This window comes from Cloeon dipterum, chromosome 4 (assembly GCF_949628265.1).
Source record: "Cloeon dipterum chromosome 4, ieCloDipt1.1, whole genome shotgun sequence".
Taxonomy (NCBI): domain Eukaryota; kingdom Metazoa; phylum Arthropoda; class Insecta; order Ephemeroptera; family Baetidae; genus Cloeon; species Cloeon dipterum.
The window spans coordinates 2,674,570-2,686,385 of record NC_088789.1 but is presented as its reverse complement, the minus strand read 5'-3'; the positions used below and the strand labels follow the sequence as shown (position 1 = coordinate 2,686,385).

General features: G+C 46.0%; 1 protein-coding gene across 3 annotated transcripts in view; it reads left to right on the top strand.

The window, feature by feature from the left end:
• LOC135943975 (irregular chiasm C-roughest protein-like) overlaps positions 1 to 11,816 on the top strand; it is a 126,030-nt gene that overhangs the window by 22,691 nt on the left and 91,523 nt on the right. The gene's annotated exons all lie outside the window — the stretch shown is intronic.

Sequence of the window (11,816 nt, the reverse complement as noted above, 5' to 3'; positions counted from 1 at the left end):
GTTGTCAGCACTGTCAAAGCAGCTTTTTCTCTATCCATGTTCTTTTCACATTACATATTTTTAAAAATGGGATCCACTGCTGTGCTTGAAGGATTTCAAAGCTGCCCTATAGATTTCCACTTAACTGAATGGATCACCAAGATTGTCGACAATCTCGAGTTCAATGGCTGACTTTTATTTTCCCTTAAACCAAACCCTCTCGTTTCGGATAGCTTTAGAGTCTTGGGAATCTGGATCAACATTCATTCACCCAGCGTTGTCTCACAAAGTTTCCCCGCGAAGAAAAGCGATCTACCTTCTTCTTTTCTTCTCAATTTTACCATAATTAAAGTGATGACCTCTGAAGCGAAAGAGTGGGCAGGCTGCACACAGAGAGAAAGACGAAGAGCAGCGCGGCTGCCGGGTATGAGAGAAGCGGTGGCGAACCTCCCTTGGCGGCTCTTTTGCTAATTGCCAACTCAGGTATCTTGGAGGACCGAAAGAGAAGCTGCGGAACACGGGGCCGGAGCCCGCCTTTTTAAGTGTTTGGCCTTCGTTCATCGCTCGAGTTTGATGGGGAATAAAAACGAGAGCCGAATCGACTGACTGGCTGCCACTGAATTACCGCCGCCGCCGACCCCTCGCAAGATGTGCCGCTGCGGCAGTGATCTTGGGCGGGGCAGTGACAAATCGGGCAATAGAACTCAAGCACCGCCGCACCGGCCCGAACTAGATTGACGCCGGACAGCAGAACAGAGCAGCCAGGGTGATTTTTCAAATCCGTAGGGGTATATACGGAGGCGCGCCAAACCCGAGCCGTGCATATTTTGTTCTTTTGGAGATGAAAGTCGACCCGAATCGATCAAGTAGATCGGAACAAACAAAGCACTTTTGGAAAGCATCTTTCACTGTCCTTCCAAGTAGTTCAGCCGGTCGTTTGTCTTGAGTGAGGACTCGATTACAACAACAGACGAGTGAAACACCTCGATGCAGTAGTGTTGCAACGCTCTCCGCTCCATTAGACGCGCGCAGAGACGGTCCTCTCGGGACGCACAATCGCTTGAACACAAGTTGTAATTATGCTCGCATCACCATGCTGCACGGCACAGCGTCTTGAGCCCGGTTTCGTTATTATTGCTGCGCATACTAATCCAGGGCGCAGAGGCCCACGAGGAAAACAGGCGTCTTGCAGAAGTTGGCGCCAGCCAGCCAGCGAGTCAAGTTTGATTGCTTAAGGGGGTGAATTCACGTGTACACTCGGAATTAAAGCAAAGCCAGCGTGTGCAAAATTATTTCGTCTCTCTCTCTCACTCTGGGCTGTGTTGAAAGTGCTTAAACTTGCGAGACAGTTGGGCCGTAAATTGCGTTATTGTTGCGGCGCCGAGCACCGCCGACTCCTTCGCAACGCTCACGGCGGTTTCGACGCCAATTTGACGGAGTGATTGCCATCTTTAAGCCGAATTTGGTCGTTGGCACCGCCGGGGCTGAGCTAGTTTTTAGCCTGAATTCGGTTACGTGATGTTTATTTGGGCGCAACTTTGTATCTGCGCGTGTACGCTCGCACGGACGTTTTCGCTGGCTGGCTGCTTTTTTCCGCGAATAAAAGTTTATGTCTGGTCAGAACTGCCGAATCGACTGCTTTTTAAACGCTGGTTATTTCACAAATCGATTATCTACGGGTGAAAAAACGCTTCACCAAATTTACATTTTGCATCCCGTCGGGATTTTGGCGAACGAAAAACCGTTCCGCGTGTATCAATTTCGCTCTGCCTCGCTCCGGCGGGGCTGAAATGCCTGAGCGCGAATTTTCGCGTTTATGAATAATTCGAGCTTTCACCCGGCCGCTCAAGTCCAAAAGGCATAAATTGCATCTTGGGCTGTGCTCTTATTGCCCGAGAGTTGTTTGCTCTCCTTCGCATGTTTATTTTTTATATGCGACTCGCTCGCACACGGTCGGTCGGACGGGCAAGTTAAAAACATAAAGAAAGTCCTGAGCCAGCAGCAAACACGCGCGCGGGGAGCATCATGAAGAGGCGGATTTTTATTGAGCTGTAACGCCGCTCCAGCACGAGAGAGTGAGAGAGACGACGCTTTCTTTTGCACTCTGGAATGGCGAGACTGAGAGAGGCCATCGGGGTTTGGAATTTTAGACGGCGTTTTCGGCTGAAAATTTAAGCAATATTCGTTTATTCTTGCAAAGCCAATACAAACAGTTAACGTTTTCAAGAAATAAATGCCATTTGTTGAGCAGGTATCAGACATGATTGCCCCGAGAATGAAGAGGTAAAAAGAATTTATTTAAAATAATGTATTTATTGACCTGAATGCTGATTCAGTTTCGTCAAAAGGATTCAATCGGCTGATATTCTCGACCCTAGATGTTTTTGCCGCCATCACCATCCAATAACAAAAACAACTCTGCCATATAGTATGTGAGTAGGCACACGTCGCGAAAAAGAGAAAGAGAGCGAGGCCTGTATTGCCAGTGATATGGAATAGAGCGCGCGCCTGTTGTATATATCTTTGTGCGTGTCTTCTTCTTCTCCTCTCGCAGCAAAATGAGATTCTCTCGGCGGCAATCTCCCGGCCTGTAGGCAAGCGGGCGAGCTTAGCAGCCGCGCCGGTTGCCTATCCTCGGCGTGTGCAGGCGCTGTTGTAATATGCGAGAAGGTGCGAGCGGAAAAAAGGTGGCGCGCGATAACCTGCTCGCTCTTTCTCGAGCGACACGCAATCAGCAGCTCCGAAATTCCCTCCACGGCTGCTTTTCTCTCTCTCTCTTCCGCACCCTCCGTGTGCAGCAGCCAACGGCCGAGGAAATATGGAAAAAGTTGAGAGCAAGATTTTCCGCGCTATTAACCCCAATTGACTCTTGCGCGAAGAAATTTAATGAATTTGCGGCTTCCCGGAGCAGCAGCGGCGGCGGCAGACTCCTTGAAATATTATCTCGGGCTGCTGCTGGTGACTTTGCCTGCTCGCTGCAGGGCTCGAGAGCGGGATGGGATTTATTTATGTGTGTCGCGGGCCCACTTGTCTTTTTATTGCAGCTCTTACTTACCTTCAGCTGCACAGCGTGTTAACAAACACACCCGACCGGTGCTGTGCCGTCTCTCTAAATAAAAAATTACGCCCGACGTCTCTAACCCGTTTGATTTGCGCGCCACTCCCCAACTGTGCACGAAGGAGGGAAAAGAAAGGGCAGCGAGATGCGATCTATCTTTTGTTGTGTTGACCCCATGACTCCATTTGGAGCGTAGCGAGGACGCAAACATTACTCTACCGGATGAAAGCTATTTTTCTTATGTATTTCCCGTAAAATATTAAAACGCACAAAATTAAACCATCTTTGTTGTAACATATTTTATGGTTGCGTCGACGCAATGGGGGTTGTCACGAATTGAAATTGATTTGCCAAGTAAAAAGTGGCTGACAGTTTCGTCTCCTCGAGGCAATTCATTAGGGTAGCAGAAAATCCATCCGCAAAAATATTAAGGCGATCCGCACGGAAGACAAATGATTCGCAGAAAGTATTGCGGGCTGCCATCCAACTCGCAAAACTCGTTTGCGCACACCTGAGTGAGGGCGAAAGCCCCTGCAACGTTATCAGCTCAGGACCATCTATCACTGCCCTCCTCCCCCTCCCTCCGAACGCCACGGCGAAGGCGGGCGAGCGATTCTGCGCCAACCGAAATAAATAAAAGGCACGCTGCTGTCATATTACACTTATCGCAGGTGCGAAATCGTAAAAAGCCGAGACGAGTCACAGTCCTATCGCAGCAGCGACAATTTCTGCGTGCCGAATTCTCGAGCGCCGCGTGCTCTAATGTATAATGCGGTAAAATGGTTCCATTAAACTTTTATTGCAATTCAATGACGTGATAAAATAGCGCGCTGGAAAAGAGCAGGTTCGAGAGCTCACTTTCGCTCGGCGAAATATTGATAAAAAAATCACCTTTCTCTCGCTGCTCGCGGGTCGGTTGGTTCGCTTAAACTCGCTCCACTCTCTTTTAAAATTTGCGAGCCCGTAGGAAATTGGCTCCCTGTAGAGAAATTTTGCAGTTTTCGCTTCCTTTGCGGAATAATAAACGTGTATTCGCATCAGAATGATTGGTGTTGTAAGAAGAGAGGAGAGGAGAGAAATGCAAATTGTGTGCGGAAAAGTTGTGCCAGAATATTGTTTACATTGATGTTAAAAAAAGCCGAGCCAACGATATTGCTGCCGAGGTTTCATCCAATTTACTTCTTCTCTCGATGTCAGAACCAATATTGAGCGAGTATTTCCTTTTTTATTTGCCATTGAAAGGGGAGAAAGACCAAGTTTAAAAATAATGGAGCGCCGCTCTGCTCCTTTGCGAATAAGGGAGGAAAGAAGGAAAGCACACACATACACACACACGGGCACAAAGACGCCGGCGTAATAGAAAGGAGCAGCATTATATGCGGCGAGGTTTACATTTCCTGGCAAAAGATATAATCGGTCGGTTGGCGTGGCGGCGAAGAAGGCGGGGGATTATTTTTTCAAAGGATAAATTAGATTGAATATAAATCTGGGGCGGACGACAAGTTTTCCTTTGCTCGGTGTTTATTATTCTTTGCGCCTGCAACTCAATCTCAAAAGCCATTTCCGCGCGCGCGAGTTAGTTTTTTTTCATCCTCATCTCTCTTTCCACTGCTTGCCAAACCACCCTGCCGCCCGCCGTCGCCACCGCCGCCCGTGTTTTTATGTATATTCCGCTGTGTGCGCGCCGCTCGGCAGAAACGGTGCTTGTTATCATTTGAAGAGTGGATTTGCCGCCGCTTCTTCTGATTCCTTTGTTTCATCAGCCGGTTGGTGCAGCAACGATGACAATGAGTGAGTGAGCGCTCTGCTGCAGTCGATTCAAAGAATCAGCCCGCTGTCTTTCATCGTGAATTAAAAATACAGCACAAAACGCGGCGGCGGCAGTCGAGGGGGAGAGCGGCCCAAACCGAGTCGGCCCGTGCAAAAACCGACTTTTGCAGCAGCCAGGGGTGGCGGTGATCGTGACCCTGCTTTCGCGGAAATCATGAATGAGTCACGTACTCGCCGCTCAGTCAGCGGCCGGGGGTGATTCAATAGGCCCACTCGGGCATGCAAGATTAATTAGAAAAAACAAAGCAGCAGGCGCGCGCCCGGCATATAAAAACTCACTCTGACTCACTGGGAGAGAGAGACAGAGAAAGAGAGAGGATTCAAGACGCGAAAGGGGTGGCCAGCTGGCGAGGGGTGGCGAATTCCGCACGCCTGTTTTGGTTTCCTTTCTTCCACTACATTTGCTGCCGACGAGGGTGGTTGGATAATTTTTATTGTTAATCGCAAATCCTCTTACTTAAGCCGCTTTCGACATGATTAATGTTCGCTGATTTGGAATTAGATGAATGCACTCTCGCTGCTGTAAATAATGCCGCTGTCGCAGCCCTGACACACTGATTGTCAATTGTAATTGAGATAATTTATGGTTTAAAATTTGCTAGCGTGAAATGTGTAATTTATTTAGCTTTCTTTCTTGGTAGGCCACGTTTAATTAGATCTTGAGGTTCAATTTCCGACCTTTTCCACTCAAAGAGACAGAAAAAGGCCGTTGCAAAATATTTACGCCTCGCAGGCCTTTCACTCAGCATAAATGACGCAAAGGGTTGAAATTTTTTGCCAATTACCTGCCACAGGAGGAGGAGCCGTGTCCAGCTGCCTAATAAATCTGATTAAAACTCGGGAGCTGCGAATTTAAAAGGGCTATTTAATTGCCAGCTGGGAGGAAAAAGCTAAAGCCGCGCGCACCAGCGCCGGTTTTAAGTATGCAGCGGAGAGAACACGCCCCAGCCGGGCACCCGAGGGAAATCTTACGAGTAATGCCAACTGACTGGCTGCCTGACTCTCGGTACCGCACACACGTTTCCCCAAAACAGCCCGGCCGCCCAGCAGCAGCCCTTCTTGTTGTTCTCTCTCCTTTTTTTAATTTAAGGCTCGCCTGGTATTTAGATGTGTTTTATTATTTTCTGCGGCATCAAAGGAAGCTCAGCGAAGAGAAACGAACGCCGCAGAGATGGAATAATTACTATTTGCGTGCCGGACGCCAAAGGAGCTGCGCTGCGCCCGGTGTTCTTTTGCCTTTTTTAATTAAAAATAACGCTCCAAGAGAGCGAAGAGAAAGACGAGAGGAAAGAGGCTCAAGTTTCATTTTGCCAGATGCGAAATTTGCGTCCGCCGTAATCAATATCGGCAGTTGTGTCATTTGTCTCCAATTTATTCCGTCGTTAAAATGCGTTATTGCAGCTCCGCTGTGCAGTGTTGTTCACGAATGCTGCTTTGAATCTCGGCTAATTATTTAAAGTACGGGACAAAATGCAGCAGCATGATACGTTTCTGCACAGTACGGTTTAACTAGACTGCGGACGTGACCGGCGTACGCAGAGTGCCGCTCATTAGCGGCCATTTCCATGTGAATCGCATGCACATTACTTTTATTCAGACTGATTAACATGCATCTGCTGTGCTAATTAGATACGCGCGCGCGTCCCACTGGACCAGCCAGCAGCCTGCATTTCCCGTGGGACCGGCAAAACGGCAAGCGGGCGACCAGATTATTAGGTTTCGCTACTGTAGTCACCAAATTGCATTTGAACCCTCGATATAGCTCGCCCCAAGCGAGCGACAATTATTGTTCATTGATTTGATTAGATTCGTTTGTTTATGGACATGCTCAAAGGCGAAAACTTAATTAATATATTGAAGATACCTTGGTTGTTCCTGCTTCTCTGTTTGAGATGTAAATTTCGTGACTTGATTTGTACAAAAAAATTCAAGTGTGTCAATCAAATTAATTAAGTTCGGCAGCCGAACAGAAGGTTAAACTGTTGAACGCATATGTGTGCATTATTTCGTTCTCAAAAGTGGCGACTATTTTCAGCCAGCCGACACACACATGGCACGCAAAACTCAACTCATAAACAGAGGCGCTTGAAACGCGCCACCCGTCGACCCGGTTATCTCAATCAAACGACGATTTTGCCGCTCGCACGCGCTCGCATGACAGCGTCCCAGTAGAATGACAAAAATATCAAATAAAATGCTTGATCGCCGAGAACAATATGCCGCTCGCGCGAAATTCCATTTGCATTGAGGGAGAGAGAGGATCGTGACTGACACAATGCCTTTTGTTTCGCCACCGTGATTTTTGCGAGCCCGCGCGTTTTCGTGGGTGGCTGTGCGGGAGCGCCAAACAAGCGATGCTGCCCGTGTACGCAGTGAAATAACGAGATGAGAGCGAACGCGTTTTGCGCCTTTTTGACGCGGCCGCTTATCGCGTTTTCGGATTATACACCGCATGCACGTACGGCCTTTCGCTTCGCGCGTCAAGAGCGCCGGAAAATCACCACTTTGGCGCAATTGTTGGCGCGCAGAGCACTATCTTAATAACAGGCTGTTGCCGTTCGTTTTGCAACCAAAATGAGGATGTGCGCCGCGCTGCTCATATTCCGCGCGTGGGCCATCTGATTTGCGGCCGTAAACTTCCTGATATACTCGCACGATTATGTCAAAGCTGCGGAGGAGGAAATTCAACATCATTTTACACGCTCTGCTGTTCCAATGTGAAATCGAAGACATTTCATGTGATTAGTTTCTAAGAACCCTTTGATCACGAGCTGGAATATCTCGCTTCATTCAATAGAGGCAAACTGCGTAACTTAAATTACACGAACGGGATTTAACTGAACCGTAGAAAATGTAATTCCTGCCGTTTGCAGTTCACACACCTAAAACAAACAAGGAAAATTTAGTTTGGTTGTTAGCTATGTGATTGTCAGTTTTAAACAGAATTAATTCTGGAAAATCCATGTTGGCAATGCATGAACTCATCCCTTAGAATTCAGTTGAAGCCAAAATTGACCTATTAGTAGCACTGTAAATTTTTGAGAAATGTTAGCATGCTTTTCAAACGGTGAGGACTGTCTCCTTACTTGAAATATTATTTTATTTCCCAACAGATCTCGACGAGAGGAATCGGAATCTGCCAAGAAAACGTGGTCAAGCGCTGTAAATTTTGGATAATATTTGAAATTTTGAATTTTTAGTGTAGCTAGGTCCTTTTTTATTGTTACAAATGGTTGAACAAATTTTTTTTATCAATCAACTGTTAGTGTATTCAATACGCGTTACTGAAACGCTCACAAAAAATTCTACATTTATATTCGATTCTCTGAATAACCAATTTTATCCATGGTAAACAAATTCTAATTCAAATGCGCTTAAAAAAACTAAGAAGCCGCATGTTGGCAGTCTGGCTGGGAGTTTATATCGGAGAAAAGGAAGCTTTTTCACATCAGCATCTGCTGTGTATCGACGAAAGTTAATAGAGAGTAAATATTGAACATATTCCCTACCGCCGAGCATAATAGAAAATTCATGAATGTAACTACAACAAAGAAGAACAAAAACACCCTTAGGTTTCAACAGCAAATTCCAACATGGCGCCTAAATATGTGCATACACGTCGCATTTATTGCGCAAACATTATTTGAGCCGCAAATAGCCGGCATTCTTACTTGATGTTTTGCGCTGGATGTGCATTAAATAACCAAAACTTGCTGAACAATGAGCGCGCGCGCCAACGAATTGCACGCTGTAGCACAGACTTTGATAAATTGCCGTCCAAATGTGTGCATGTGTGTATTTGCACATTTTGTTACTGGCTCTCATTGCGACGAGAGAGTTGGCGAGTATGTTTCTCTGTAAATGTGCCTGCTCTGCTCTGCTCGCACCAACACCATGCACTGTGAGTTTCAGCTCTGCTGATGCGGACGCAATATTGTCACACGTTTTATTCCCACGTAATTAATAACACACAGCGGAGGCAGACAGACACCCGCCGCCCGCATATCCTCTGTCTCTCTGCATCTGTGCGCGCGAATAACAAAACACATACACGGGAGATCCGAGCCGCAGGGATGGAGGTCCCTCGATTCGTGCACTATTTGCATGTAAACTTATTTGGAACTAATCGGTCGTGAAAATCTGCCCCTTCCTTGCGCCGGCTCACTGAACATTTCCGCCGGGCCGGACCCTTTTTATTTCAGCATGTGCCGAAATGTTGGCTGCAACTCTCGGTCTGTGTCTCTGTGCTGCTCATAAAAATGTATGGTACCCGCTAAACATTTTAGTTTCCTAAAATTTGGCCTAAACATCAAAATGTTGAGGTAGTAGTTTTAAATAATCCCGCAAAAATGAATGGTGACCATTCTGCCTTCACCAGCAGCGTGCGGCGGACGGGCAAAGGGTTGGTGAAGGACGAACGCAATCGAAAAGCGGTCCACGCGCACGTCATCAGCACACTCAAACGAGAATCAGTCACTCTCGCGGCGATGAGAGCCTTCAAAAACGGCTGGCGAGCAAAGGAAAAAACATATGCGAACGAACAAAGACTGCGTGTCGACGGAGGGAAATGTCATGTTGGCAGATGGCACGCGCTGGCCGTGATTTAATCGCTCGGCACGATAATTAATGCGACTCTGACATGACTATAAACTACTAATGTGTATGCTAAGGAGGGGAATCGGCACACTGTGGCAGCAGCCATTATGCAAATGCGCCCGCCGCGTGCACTTTGGCTCTCGCACGCGCGTTTCTCTGTCTGTACTGTGTGCCCCCTTTGCCTCCGCCAGTCTGCCGCGCCGCGATAATGGCAAAAACAATATTCGAACCCGGCTGATCTTGATAGCAACTTTAATCTTCCTGCGTGAAAAGAGTTTCGGGGCCTGCCAGCCAGCCAGCCAGTACACATGTGCTGCGGATTGAATTTGGAGAGTCGCAAGACGGCTTTGGGAATTAATTAATTTGCCCCTCGCCGCCGCTCTACTAAACCTGTCTTCATTAAATGCCGGCTGAAATTATCTTGCGAGTACCAGAGTGTTGTTTATTTATTTATGCCCGCAACTTCCTTCAAAGGGCGGGAGAGCCACAAAATCTAGCCTCAAAAGGGGATGATTCATCGCTATGGGGTTGCGAGCTAAGCACTTTTTCGCAGCATCCAAATCGTCTGAAACAGCAATGTGAGATTTTCAAGTTGTTGATTAAGTGAGGAACCGTTTAGCAAAGATTGGACTGGAAGTTTTATACAGTGTCTCCTCAAAAAATAAAAATGTTTTCATTTCAAAACGCATTAGACTCAGCAATTCTATATAAAAATTAATTGACTCATTAAACATAATGAAGATCTTAGTCTCTAAGTGAGAAATACTGCACTTTTATGCGGTGAATGAAGCAAAATAGAAGAGAATTAGAGTCGTTTTCTGCAATTTTATTTTCACCGGGTGTGAGGGAACCTCATGAGAGAGAATATGCAGCGACTGAAATAATGAGATTCAGTGGCATGCGCGCACAAAGAGACCTGTAACAACTGCAGTGCTTATTGTGCGCTTCATTCGGCTTAAACGAGTTATAAAAATGAATGCAAATAAGAGCGAAAAACTAGTTGTAATTAAAACACGGTAGCTTCGTCGTTTAGCTCGGAACGTGAGCAGCGCAGAGCTTTGGCTGCAAATTTTGCGCCAAGCAGCAGCAGCAGCAGGATATGACCTTTCTCTTTAATTTAGTCGCTCTCATTTTTAATTAACGAACGAAGCATCAATTTGTAATGAGCTCAGGGATTTGCATTCAAGGCTTTTTCACAGTATACTCGGTGATAAGCTCAATTTTCATTTAAAATGTTGACATTCAAGTCTCCCCGCTTTGAGTGCACCTTAATTTTGGTGCGTAGTAAGGCTTTTAGGAATGCTATTAATTATGCATCTGCTTAAATGAAACGGTTTAAAGTATTATGATCATATTCATCGCTACATGCACTGCATTTTAATTTAATATTAAACCTTTTCTACAGCTGGCTTATCAATATATATTGGAAAAATTATACCGAAATTACAGAGCGTTGAATATGCCATGACCTTTATAAAAGTAATTAATAACAAAGGCAGATCAATTGTTGTGCTCCACTTGTCTTACACCTTTCATCATATACAAAGAAAATTATCCTTTTAAATGAGATCAGCTACACCTGTGCTGCTCTTGATTAATGCCCTGTAATCCGCTGATCGAGGCTTCCAGATCATCCAACTTGTTAACAGAGTGCTCGCGGTACACAACATTTTTCGACGTAAGCCTGAGGCGCAATCTCAGGAGTCATTATGCTTGCAAATTTATTCCGTCTCAAAGTGCGTCAATATTGATCCCGCGGCCGAGCGAATGCTAACAATTAAGCGCGGTAAACCTGCCTAAAACAAGCGCTCGACGACTTCTGGAAATCTTGCAAAATGTATTGCTTGGGCGCTCGCGATGCTATACAAAGAAACACGCCTCATTGAAGCGCATTTGCATTTTCTCTCATCCTTGACTGCTGCTGCTGCTGCTTCTGCCTCTTCCATTTCTCTCTCAAAGAAGTTACTCACCGCTTGGCACACTGCGGAGGAAGTAAATTGGAAAATGCAAATAAAAAATTTGCATGGGATGTCGAGACGTGCTCTCCGCGCTCCGCCTTTCATATTTCACTCGGCGTGTGTCTCATTTCAATAATTGACACTTTTCCTGCAATTTTTCGCTTCGGGGAAATTCCCCAAAAATGTGATTTTAATTAAAATTTAGGCGTGCGGGTCTTTTCAAAATTCGATACTGGTTTAAGTAGTTATTGAAGATTGACATCCTTTAAGCGGATGAGTTTTATTCTCATATCAAATGTAACAAAAATCCCTAGAATCCAATCATCCTGTCAATGTAACACCTCCAAAAATATTTTCGACGTGACTTGTAGAAGGTTTCTGCGCATTGGCGACCT